Source organism: Heterodontus francisci, chromosome 33 (assembly GCF_036365525.1).
Source record: "Heterodontus francisci isolate sHetFra1 chromosome 33, sHetFra1.hap1, whole genome shotgun sequence".
Taxonomy (NCBI): domain Eukaryota; kingdom Metazoa; phylum Chordata; class Chondrichthyes; order Heterodontiformes; family Heterodontidae; genus Heterodontus; species Heterodontus francisci.
Genome location: NC_090403.1, coordinates 39,205,703 through 39,218,680, shown reverse-complemented (window position 1 = coordinate 39,218,680; position 12,978 = coordinate 39,205,703). Strand labels below are relative to the sequence as shown.

The window sequence follows — 12,978 nt, the reverse complement described above, 5'->3', positions numbered from 1 at the left end:
ATAGATGGCAAGATGCAACGAGTGGTGTGTCCCAGGGATCAGTGCTGGGGCCTCAATTTTTTACAATTTGGATAAATGACTTGGATGAAGGGACCGAAGGTATAGTTGCCAAATTTGCTGATGAGACAAAGATAGGTAGGAATGTAAGTTGTGAAGAGGACATAAGGAGGCTACAAAGGGATATAGATAGGTTAACTGAGTGGGCAAAGTTCTGGCAAATGGAGTATAATGTGGGAAATTGTGAAATTGTCCACTTTGGCAGGAAGAATAAAAAAGCACATTATATAAATGGTGAGAGATTGCAGAGCTCTGAGATGCAGAGGGATCTGAGTATCCTACTGCATGAATCACAAAAGGTTAGTGTGTAGCTACAGCAAGTAATTAGGAAAGTTAATAGAATGTTATCGTTTATTGCGAGGGGAATTGAATACAAAAGTAGGGAGGTAATGCTTCAGTTACACAGGGCATTGGTGAGATCACTTCTGGAGTACTGTGTACAGTACTGGTCTCCTTATTTAAGGAAGGATGTAAATGCGTTGGAAGCAGTTCAGAGAAGGTTTACTTGACTAATACCTGGAATGGGTGGGTTATCTCATGAGGAAAGGTTGGAGAGGCTAGGCCTGTATCCGCTGGAGTTTAGAAGTATAGGAGGCGACTTGATTGAAACATATAAAATCCAGAGGGGTCTTGACAGGGTGGATGTGGAAAGGATTTCTCCCCTTGTGGGAGAATCTAGAACTAGGGGTCACTGTTTAAAAATAAAGGGTCGCCCATTTAAGACAGAGATGGGAGAATTTTTTTCTCTCAGAGGGTCAAGAGTCTTTTGAACTCTCTTCCTCAAAAGGCGGTGGAAACAAAGTCTTTAAATATTTTTAAGGCAGAGGTATATAGTTTCTTGATAAGCAAGGAGGTGAAAGTTTATCGGGTGTAGGCATGGATGTGGAGTCAAGGTTACAATCAGATCAGTCATGAGCTTATTGAATGGCGGAGCAGGCTCGAGGGGCCGAGTGGCCTACTTCTGCTCCTAATTTATATGTTTGCATAATCAGTGAGCTATTGCATCATTGGTTATGAGGGGAATCTGAACGTTACCAGTATTATTATTAGTTATTGGTGCAAGTGAGGTACTATTAGTTGCTGGCAGAATCAAACTTCGTCCCACCTTTGGTTTCCCTCTGCCAATTGTGCCCTGACCTTTGGTTTCCCTCTTCCCTACCCTCAGTTTTCCATCTTTGCTTGCTCACGGGTAACCTCCTGATTGTTGGAACTTCTCGCAAAACAGGTGCTGACACGAAAAAATGAGCGAAATTACTCAACTGCAGAGGCCCAATTGTTATAGGATAAATGCAATAACATGTGATCAGACATCACATGGTCAGAATGTCACACATGAAACCTCCAAGAATGCCTTCAATCAGCGTTAGCAACACTAAGCAACATAGGTCCATGAAGAACAGCATCACAATGATTTGAAACAAAGGGTTTGTATGGAAATTATTAATTAATTCTACCCTACGATAAATGCATAAATAAATGCATAGATGCATACAAATATTCAAATCTTAATCATGGGAGGCTTACCAGAGTTATTAATATAAAGTGCTTCTGAGGGTCTACAGTCTTACTTGGTTTGACAAGCCCAGATATACAGGATTCACTCTCTTTACGAGGAAGTATGACTAAAAAAAAATACAGACAGGGAAATTAAGAAATCATAAATTCATAATGTAATTATTGGCTCAGATTTTGCAGTTGTAATGATGGCAAAACTGTCCGTGTGCACCATCATTACTCTGTGGAAATGACAGCAACTTCTGCCATCCGCAGATGCGCAGTTAACTGTGGAAATTCAGAAGCTGTTGTCAGTGATTCCCCGCTCCTCTACAGTGCGCAGGTCCTGATAGATGGAAATCAATTAGAAATCACTGATTTGACATGAACTTCCACTTTATACAGTATTAGTCTTGTTATAAAAACCCTTGAAAAAGTTATAACTTGCTGAATAAGGTGTTACTGCATTTTTAACGATGTACTAAGTCACAATTGCTACTGAACAACTTCTCTTGCCCTGAAAAACTAATTTGATATTTGTGGAATGTCAAATTTCTCCACTGGATGCTAAAAATTCCAGTTTTTAAAAAAATAATAGAAACTGTTCTTTTTTAAGTTTATGATACTTCAGCTTCTACTTTAATACCACGAGCATGTCCAAATCTTTATTTTTCTTGCTGTAAAATTATAAAAAGTGAATGATAAGACCTGCTTGCTACGTTCAGGTTTGCTGTCTGAGCGAAATCTTCAATGTGATTGCCTACTTAGCCACTGTTGATGGATGCCAGAGATCCCCCGTAGCTGGCGCCAGAATGAAATTATTGTCGGGAAAAATGAAATCCAAGTCACAGAGATCACTAGATTTTTGTGGGCAACTTTCTTCAAGGTCAGTGGCGAGTGCTGCCACTTTACTGCTGACTGCAAAATCCCAGCCAAAATTGATTTATTTTTGCTCAAAGTTTTAACATAAAAAAGTAAGGATTCTTTTTCGAAAGTTAACATGTCAATCAGTTAAAGAGCAATTATAACTTGAAACTTGTTTCAATCACAACTTCTAACCTAGTAGCCATCTGTATGGGTACAGTGTTTATTGGAACAAGATTTACCAATGCTGTGAGCATTCATCCCAAGACTACGTTAATCAAAAGCCATGCAGCAGTTCAACATGCCAGAAAATCGCACTGCACAATAATTTATACATGAAACTCTAAATCTCTCTGCAGAACTGCTGACACATGCAATGGAAGCCAATAACATCAATATATCTGAATATGTTGGTATGGCTGCTTCAATGGAATAGATAACCCAAAATACAACCATTTGACGAGTGCTGCACAGGTGGTTATAAAGTCACAAAATTGCCCTCATCTCGAAGAATAGGCAATTACACTGAACTATCGCCACCTTGTGTGCCCTTTGTTATAGGTTTAGGGTCTTGCCTTAGATACAGAAGCTGAAGTCACTCCTGTTAAGTGCTTTTTTTAAAAAGAGCGTGTGCGCATACTGCTCAACATCTAACTATACAAGGGGTTTAACCAATAATAGCCCATTTTAATCTGATCTGGATATTCAAGCCTTTCACATTTGTGTTTCTCCAATCTCTTTGAAGGCAGACTGAGACAACGTGATGAACTGAGGACTGATACAAATTTATAAGCTGCTTAGTTTAAACAGTGCAGCTTATCCTTGGATTTTTTCAAAGTAATGAAAATACTACACTTTTCCACATCTGACTCAGCATAAAACAAACCCCACCAATACTTCTGCATACTCCTCAGCATGGTGAAAGCTCCACTCACCAGATTGGTTTAGAAAAGAAAAAATTGATTGCCATCACAATTTCTGCTGAACTTAACAGCCTGTGCCTGAGTCATTGCATTTTCTTTTCCCTCTGTTCATAGTCAAAAAGGAAAGCCCATCAACGGACCTGCCAAGTGTCTGGGACCAAAGACTTCCCAGAACAATGGGTGTGAGGGGTTTATTTGCTACTAAGACAACTGAATGAATCATTTATTGCTTACAGTCTTTGGTAAAACAACTTTCATTTGCATACAGACCATCTTTCATCTAGATACCATTTCTCCCCCTAAGATTGTGCGCACACGCTTTGCTTTAAATGACGTTTATAAGATAACTTATCGCTGAAAAAAATCTTTCTGTAGAAAAATTATCAAATAAATTCAAACCATGACATGCCTAGAATAAGGCAATTCATTGGTGTTTTTAGGAAAGCAAACACAACTAGAAACCAAACTGCTAGGTTCAAGGATAATGATTAAAGAATAGGAAGTAATTCTGTTTATTATTACAGGGGGCCACAGGGGCCCCTGTATTATAGGGGCATACCAGGCTGAAAACAAAGTATGTAGAACTCAGGCTTAAACTTTCACTTAGCTAAAGAAAACAGACTTGCATTGCACCTGCTTCAGAGGACAGCTTCATAAGAACAATTTCATGGATTAAATTTCACAATCTAGAAACTGTTAGGTGCCAAGCATGCTGGGGGAACTTTACATGGTTTCAAAAGGCTTCTTTAAAAATTGGACAGAGTTCCTCTATTTCTCAAAGACAACATTTCAAAAAAATAAAACCCAAACCATTTACCATCCTACTGAATATTCTCTAGCCTTTAATATACTAATGGGCTAATAGGAAGATTCTTGGTAGTGTAGATGAACAGAGAGATCTTGGTGTCCAGGTACATAAATCCCTGAAAGTTGCTACCCAGGTTAATAGGGCTGTTAAGAAGGCATATGGTGTGTTAGCTTTTATTAGTAGGGGGATCGTGTTTCGGAGCCACGAGGTCATGCTGCAGCTGTACAAAACTCTGGTGAGACCGCACCTGGAGTATTGCGTGCAGTTCTGGTCACCACATTATAGGAAGGATGTGGAAGCTTTGGAAAGGGTGCAGAGGAGATTTACTAGGATGTTGCCTGGTATGGAGGGAAGGTCTTATGAGGAAAGGCTGAGGGACTTGAGGTTGTTTTCGTTGGAGAGAAGGAGGAGGAGAGGTGACTTAATAGAGACATATAAGATAATCAGAGGGTTAGATAGGGTGGATAGTGAGAGTCTTTTTCCTTGGATGGTGATGGCAAACATGAGGGGACATAGCTTTAAGTTGAGGGGTGATAGATATAGGACAGATGTTAGAGGTAGTTTCTTTACTCAGAGAGTAGTAGGGGCGTGGAACGCCCTGCCTGCAACAGTAGTAGACTCGCCAACTTTAAGGGCATTTAAGTGGTCATTGGATAGACATATGGATGAAAATGGAATAGTTTAGGTCAGATGGTTTCACAGGTCGGCGCAACATCGAGGGCCGAAGGGCCTGTACTGCGCTGTAATGTTCTAATAATTACTTGCTGGATAACTCTGCTGAGAAAAAGTGCAATATTTTAAATTCAACTTTTTCCTCAGTGATATCCTCAATAAAGCAACTCGATGCCTCCCTGAACCTTTGTTGGGGGAGGTCAAATGAAGAGGCTACACACAGGTTCATATCACTAGTTTACCAGTAAGAAAGCAAAGTAATTACTTCAAAGCAAACCTGCAGTGATCACTTGAACTTTTTTTTTGTGAGGTGTTATTCGTCTAAAAGTGACTGTTTAATCTACAATAAAATTGTTGGCTATCTAAACAAGCCTTAAGTGTACATCCTCCAGATGCAATTCAATAGATTTGTTAATGCTGTGTTCTACATGGCTACCTGATTTGACAGTTCACAAAACAGCTTAGTGTTAGTTCAAACCACTGATTTGCCAATGAACTGCACTGTGGGATGGTAGGAACGTGGGCTTCTATTTTTACCGACAAAGTCAAATACCCAATCTTTTGGGGGTTATTAGAGGCAGGCACAGAGCAAGGCACAGCCCTAAAGTAATTCACAGAAACAACCCACATTTTGCACACTACAGGGGCAGTTTTTACCTAAATTGACCAGATGGGAAACCTATAGGATTAGTTTTCTTTTATTCTTTCATGGGATGTGGGCATCTTGGGCAATGCCAGCATTTGTTGCCCATCCCTAATTGTCCTTTACAAGGTGGCGGTGAGCTGCCTTATTGAACCGCTGCAGTCGATCTGGTGTACGTACGCCCACAGTGCTGTTAAGAGTTCCAAAATTTTGATCCAGCGACAGTGAAGGAATGGCGATACAGTTCCTAGTCAGGATGGTGTGCAGCTTACAGGGGAAATTGCAAGTGATGTTCCCAAGTGTCTGCTGTCCTTGTCCTTCTAGGTGGTAGAGGTCACAGATTTGGAAGGTGCTGTTGAAGGAGGTGTGGTGAGTTGCTGCAGTGCATCTTGTATTTGGTATGCACTGCTGCCAATGCACGTGGGTGGTGGAGGGAGTGAGTATTTAAGGTGGTGGATGGGCTGCCGATTAAGCGGGCTGCTTTGTCCTGGATGTTGTCGAGCTGCACCCATCCAGGCAAGTGGAAGTATTCCATCGCACTACTAACTTGTGCCTTGTAGATGGTGGACAGGCTTTGGGGAGTCAGGAGGTGGGTTACTGGCCACAGAATTCTCAGTCTCTGGCCTGCTCTTGTAGCCACAGTATTTATGTGGCTGCTCCAGTTTTGTTTCTGGTCAATGTAACCCCCAGGATGTTGCTATTGGAGGTTTCAGCAAGGGTAATGCCATTGAATGTCAAGGGGAGATGGTTAGATTCTCTCTTACTGGAGATCATCATTGCCTGGCACTTGAGTAGCGCGTATGTTACTTGGAGGTGAAACACTGACTTTACATCCCGCTCAATGGAAGCAATTTTAACCTATCCTGCCAGTCAGGAAACATTGGGTGTGATGCTGGTTTTATATTCCACCTGATTTTACTCTCCATTGAAGTCAACGAGTAATATGGGGTATGTATTTCCCATCTGGCGTGTTAGGTTAAAATTGCCCCCTACATTTCCAGTCTGGCTCATTTAGTACTCCGAATTAAGCAAGCATTTGTTTAGGGCTACACTTGCATAAAAATTCGACCACAGAGTCCTGGTGGTGTGTTTTGTATCAATATTTACATGATTTTTGTTAACCCATTGCCTTCAGTTTGAAAATTACAGTTAAGGATGGTATCAAAGACTTAAATTTAGGAATAGATGATTTTCTCTCTCCAAAGCGGGCTGTAAAATTCAGCATGGCAAACTCCACTAATCCACAACACCCAATTATTACTTTTGTCCAATTAGTTTTGAAGTCAAATTGAGGAATGCTGTTTATCTTTCAAAATTATTGCTACCCATCAGCTTATATCTGAAAAAGTAGAACACATTCATAAAATTATGCTTTAAGTAAAAACAAACTAATGTCAAAATGTAATCTCACTGCAAATTCTCCACTTGATAAGATACTATTAAAAGGCAAAAGGTTTTAACAGAATGTAGAAAAGAACTATATAAAGCCCATTGTAACCTCGGAGCAATGAAGTATTCCTCTGCTCATTTCTCAACATCTTTAGCATTTTTAAGTCGAGTAAATTGTTATTCTGTAAAATTAAAGCTCAAGACCCAAATTTAGAATAAAAGCAAAATACTGCAGATGCTGGAAATCTGAAACGCAAACAAGAAATGATGGAAATACTCAGCAGGTCTGGCAGCATCTGTGGAGAGAGAAGCAGAGTTAACAGTTCAGGTCAGTGACCCTTCATTAAATTAGAATGTCTCGTAAAGGAGGAATTTCAGCCCATGTGTCTGAGCCATTACTAGTTCTTCATTGGTTCAATTGAGTCCTATTTCCCTGTACTTTTCAAATAAATATTCATCCAATCCCCCTTTAAATGGTGTTATAGAGCAGACTTTTTGACCACCCCCCCCCCCCCCCCCCCAAAGTCATGAACAGAGATACGAGTGCCCCAAAAATTCTGGCGTCGGGAGGCCTGTCAATTTCAAGGCATGGATCTAGGCGCCAGCCATAATCACCAGCGCAGAGCAATGGCAGGACAGGAATCCTGCTCTCCTCCCAATTCAGGCCATGAGACAGTTTAACAGCTTGTTATGAGCCATTTTTTAAGGGGTACATGGGTTACTCATACCTTCAGAAGATGATCATCTAAAGGTAGGTGGGTACAGAGTGGGGAGCCAGCCATGGCTGCCCCAGGGTATCAGCCCAGCCCCATAAGGTCAGCAGGGCAATGGGGGACTGAGTGCCCTTGATGTTGCACAGGTGGCAGAAAAAGTGGGCACTCAGCTCCTAGGATTTGAACAGGATTGGCAACCCCTGACATCACGGGGGCAGAAGAGCAGAGGGCAAGGCTGCCAAGGATAATTGGACAGCCACCGGCGCAGAAGGAAGGCTCCACCTGGCAACGGGGACATTACGGTCAGATTTTGGGTCTGGTGGTGATGAGAGGAAACAGCCTCCACAGGAAAAGTGGAACTCTGGGCAGCAGGAGGGCACGACAGAGGAAATAGGGGCAAGAGGGCAACGGAGGCAAAACCCTCAACATGGGATCTACTGCCGAAGACAGAGCGACCTAGATGACCAAGACCCAGTGCCGCAGTAGATCGAGACTCTCCAGGCAGATGGTCACAAACATCTGTGCCCTCATCGCCGAAGACCTCTTCACCTCCCAGCACAGTCGCCATGCCCTGCCAGTGGCCATCAAAGTCACTGGGCCTTGAACCTCTTCGCTTCTGGCTTTTTTCAAGGATCAACTGTGGACATCAGTAGCATCTTGCAAACGTCAGCATACCACTGCATCTCACTGGTCACTGATGCCCTCTTTACCAGAGCTGGACAGCATATTCTTTTCACAACAGACATGGCCTCTCAGAGACAGAGGCTGCCTTCACTGGATTCTCCCAGGTGCAGGTCACTACTGATTGCACCCATGTGGGCATCAAGGCATCTAGCGACCGTCCCATGAGATCCATCAACAGGAAGCCCTTCCACTCCCTCAATGTCCAGCTGATCTGTGATCACAATAAGAGCTTCCCCCATGTGTGCATTCGCTTTCCTGGCAGCTGCTATGACTCCATCGTCCTCTGCCAGTCCAGAATGCCCCAGATCTTCACATCAACACCCACAGTGCGTGGATGGATCCTGGGGAAAGGGGATCTTTCTTGAAGAGATGGTTACTCACCCTCTGCAGGAGCCCCAGACAGAGGCACAGAGGTGAGACAACCAATATCACCTGGTCAGTAGAACTACCGATGAGCAGGCTATCAGGCCTCTGAAGATGTGATTCTGGTGCCTGGACCAGTTGAGTGGTGCCCTCCAACATCTTCCTGCAAGGGTCTCAGTCATTTAGGTGGTCTGCTACCTCTCCATCACGTGGTTCTCCAGAGAGGTGTGGACCTTGAGGACAGTGAGGCTCTGGAAGGAGACAGCTCATCGGGGGAGGAGTAGGAGCAGTAAGTGAGAGAGGAAGAGGAAAAGGAGGTGGAGGGAGATGATGCTGAACAGAGAGATGCACTCCTGCACAACGAGGTGACCTCCTCCTGCCACGGTCTGGGAAGAGGACCTCCCTCCTCTCCGGCCCGGCTTCCAGCATTAGATCCACGTCAGCATCGATGAAGTGAGAGGCAGCCTTGCCTTGGGTGCCAGGCCTCTGGCTCCCTTGTGACATCGTGCTTCCCTCTGGTGCAGTGGCAGGGCTTGGCACAAACCACAGATTTCCCCCTCAGGACAACCAGCAGCCTCAGTGATGGCTGCCATTGGTGTCTAAATCAGTCCCACACTTCATCTGGCCCACCTCCGTTCCTGTGTCCACTGGCTCTAAGAGGACAAGATACCTGCCTCCATACCAATTAAGGGCTCACCCCTGAAAATGTCAGATTCTCACCAGAGGCAGGTTTCTGACCTGAAAATAAATCTGGCTCCTGTTTCCCGCCTATGTGGCGAAAACTTTGCCCATGATCTCTGCCTCAATAGCCACTTGTAGTAAAGCATTTATGTGTTGAAAAGAATCTAACATCTCCCTTCATAGGTCCAATGATAATCCAGAGTTTCTTCCCCCTTGCTGCTGATGTCAGCCTTGCCATTAGAGATTTGCTCATGGGCTCTTCTACCTTTGGCAGATGCAGAGATTTACAAACTGGTCAAAATTAGCTAGAAATAACATACCACAGTGCATGAACTTAAAAGCTGCCATTTCCTCCTCATGTATTAATAAATTAAAGATGAGAATTATGTAAAGAATGAAACAGTACCAAAGTTGTAGGGGTTAGCACTGTGAGTTGATGTTTATCTAATAAAATCACCAGTTCTCTCTGTGCTACTCAAATTGGCTTGGAGGATACATTATTTTCTAGAAAGGAGTGTTGTCTAATGCAACTCACATGTATTGTTCTGCCAAAGTGGGCCTTTGATCTTAATCTACATCTGGATTTCAATCTACATATAGACTGGAAGAATCAGACGGACAAAGGTAGCCTAGATGGGGAGTTCATAGAATGTTTTCGGGATAGTTTCTTAGAACAGCACATTCTGGAGCCAGAGAGCAGGCTATACTAGACCTGGTATTGTGCAACGAGATAGGATTAATTGATGACCTCATAGTGAAGGCACCCCTAGGCAGCAGCGATCAGAACATGATTGAATTTTACATTAAGTTGGAGGATGAGAAGAATGTGTCCTAGACTAGTATTTTAAACTTAAACAAAGGCAATTATGAGGGCATGAAAGTGAACTGGAAAATTAGTTAAGGGATAGGTCAATAGAGATGCAGTGGCAGACATTTAAGGGGATATTTCAGAATACACAGAATAGATACATTCCGATGAAAAAGACTCATTCCATCCATGGTTAACTAAAAATGTTAAAAGATTGTATCAAACGGAAAGAAAAATATATACTTGCACAAAGATGGGTGGCAGGTCAGAAGATTGGACAGAACATAAAAACAGCAAAGAATGATTAAAAGATTAATAAGGAGGGAAAAATTAGAGTACAAGAGGAAGTTAGCTAGAAATATAGAACCAGATCGTAAGAATTTCTATAGATATTTAAAAAATAAAAGTTAACAAAGTGAGCGTTGGTCCTATAGAAAGTGAGTCTGGTGAATGAATAATGGAAAATAAGGAGATGGCAGATGAATTGAACTGGTATTTTGCATCTGTCTTCACTATAGAGGATAGAAGAAACATCCCAGAAATAGCCGTAAAGCAGGAAACGGAAGGGAGGGAGGGAGGAACTCAAGAAAATTACAATCATCAGGGAAGTGATACTGACAAAATTGTTGGAGCTGCGGGCTAACATGTCCCCAGGTCTTGATGCACTTCATCCTCGGGTCCTAAAAGAAGTGGCTAGTGAGGTAGTTGATGCATTGGTTGTAATTTTCCAAAATTCCCTAGATTTGGGAAAGTTTCCATTAGATTGGAAAATAGCCAATGTAACTCCTTTATTCAAAAAGGAGACAGAAATCAGGAAATGACAGGCCAGTTAGCTTAACATCCATCATAGGGAAAATGTTAGAAGCTACTATTAAAGACATTATAGCAGGACACTTAGAAAAATTTAAGGTAATCAGGCAGAGTCAACATAGTTTTGTGAAAGGGAAATCATGTTTAACCAATTTATTGGAGTTCTTTGAGGGAGTTACATGTGCTGTGAATAAAGGGGAACCAGTGGATAGACTGTACTTAGATTTCCAGAAGGCATTTGACAAGGTGCCACATCAAAGGTTATTGTGGAAAATAATGACTTGTGGTGTAGGGGGTAACATATTGGCATGGATAGAAGATTGGCTAGCTAACAGTAAACAGAGAGTAAGCATAAATGGGTCATTTTCTGGTTGGCAAGATGTAACAAGTGGTGTGCCACTGGGATCAGTGCTGTGGCCTCAAATTTTTACAATTTATATAAATGACTTGGATGAAGGGACCGAAGGTATGGTTGCTAAATTTGCTGATGACACAAAGATAGGTAGGAATTTAAGTTGTGAAGAGAATATAAGGAGGGTACAAATGGATATAGATAGCTCAAGTGGGACAAAGATTTGGCAAATGGAGCATGATGTGGGAAAATGTGAAATTGCCCATTTTGGCAGAAAGAATAAAAAAGCATATTATCAAAATGGTGAAAGATTGCAGAGCTCGGAGATACCGAGGGATCTGGGTGTCCTATTGCATGAATCACAAAAGGTTAGTATGCAGGTTCAGCAAGAAATTAAGAAAGCTAATAGAATGTTTTCATTTATTGCGAGGGGAATGCAATACAAACGTAGGGAGGTAATGCTTCAATTATACAGGGCATTGGTGAGACCACATCTCGAGTACTGTGTACAGTATTGGTTTCCTTATTTAAGGAAGGATGTAAATGCATTGGAAGCAGTTCAGAGAAGGTTGTCTAGGCTAATACCTTGTATGGGCGGGGTGTCTTTTGAGGAAAGGCTGGACAGGTTCAGCTTGCATCCGCTGGAGTTTAAGAGAGTAAGAGGCGACTTGATTGAAACATATAAGATCCTGAGGGGACTTGATAGGCTGGATGTGGAAAAGGATGTTTCCCTTTGTGGGAGAATCTAGAACTACAAGTCACTGTTTAAAAATAAGGCATCACCCATTTAAGACAGAGATGAAAAGAAATTTTTTCTTTCAGAGGGTCATGAGTCGTTGGAACTCTCTTCCTCAAAAGGCGATGGAAGCAGAATCTTTAAATATTTTTAAGGCAGAGGTAGATCGTTTCTTCATAAGCAAGGGAGTGAAAGGTTATTGGGGATAGACGGGAAAGTGGAGTTGAGGTTACAATCAGATCAGCCATGATCTTGTTGAATGGCGGAGCAGGCTTGAGGGGCCGAGTAGCCTACTCCTGCTCCTAATTCGTATGTTCGTATGATCTCCAGATGCATCCAAGAGGCAGTAGAGTCAAATTATCCCCAAAATGTATTTATTTACACTAAGTATCTGGAGACCTTAAAAGGCTGGAGTACAATGCATGGAAGCTGCATTCTACAACACCTTTGTCTATAAAATAATGCATCCTCCAAACTAATGTGAGCAGCATAGGGAGAACTCTTAGCTTTGTTCAATATAAATTCACAGTGCTAACCCCTGCACATTTGGTATTGTTTCATTCTTTATATAGTTGCCATCTTTAATTTATTAATATCTGAGTAGGAAATGGCAGCTTTTGTGTTCATGCACTATGGGTGTCATTTCTTCTGAACCAACACAAACAAGGCAATATACCTTGTTTCAGAGACACAACATAGCATATTGAGTCGATCAATAGATACCTTTTTGCACCATAATATGTAATTTGGACTTTGAATAAAAATCAATGTAAAATGGGCAACATCAAAAAAAAAAGCTGGAGTTATAAAACCGTAAAGGATAGGAAAAAAACAGAGAATAAAGAACAAAGATTTGTCTTAAAAGAGACAGGCTCGGTATTTAATCCATCGTTATCTCTGGATGTTGGCAAACGGATCTTCACTTCAATGCTGAATTGGGATTTATAGCAATGTCAATTGGCTTCTGAAGATGTTCAGGCA

At 42.0% G+C, this 12,978-nt stretch overlaps 1 protein-coding gene across 6 annotated transcripts in view; it reads right to left on the bottom strand.

The window, feature by feature from the left end:
- Window positions 1–12,978, bottom strand: part of mpp2b (MAGUK p55 scaffold protein 2b) — a 565,073-nt gene that overhangs the window by 326,756 nt on the left and 225,339 nt on the right. Inside the window, exon 1 of one of the 6 annotated variants that reach the window (XM_068013334.1) lies at window positions 1,582–1,661. The exons of the other annotated variants lie outside the window; for them this stretch is intronic. The gene's annotated coding sequence lies outside the window, so the exon portion shown is untranslated. Of the gene's footprint in view, window positions 1–1,581; window positions 1,662–12,978 lie in introns of those variants that run through there. 6 annotated transcript variants of the gene reach the window in all.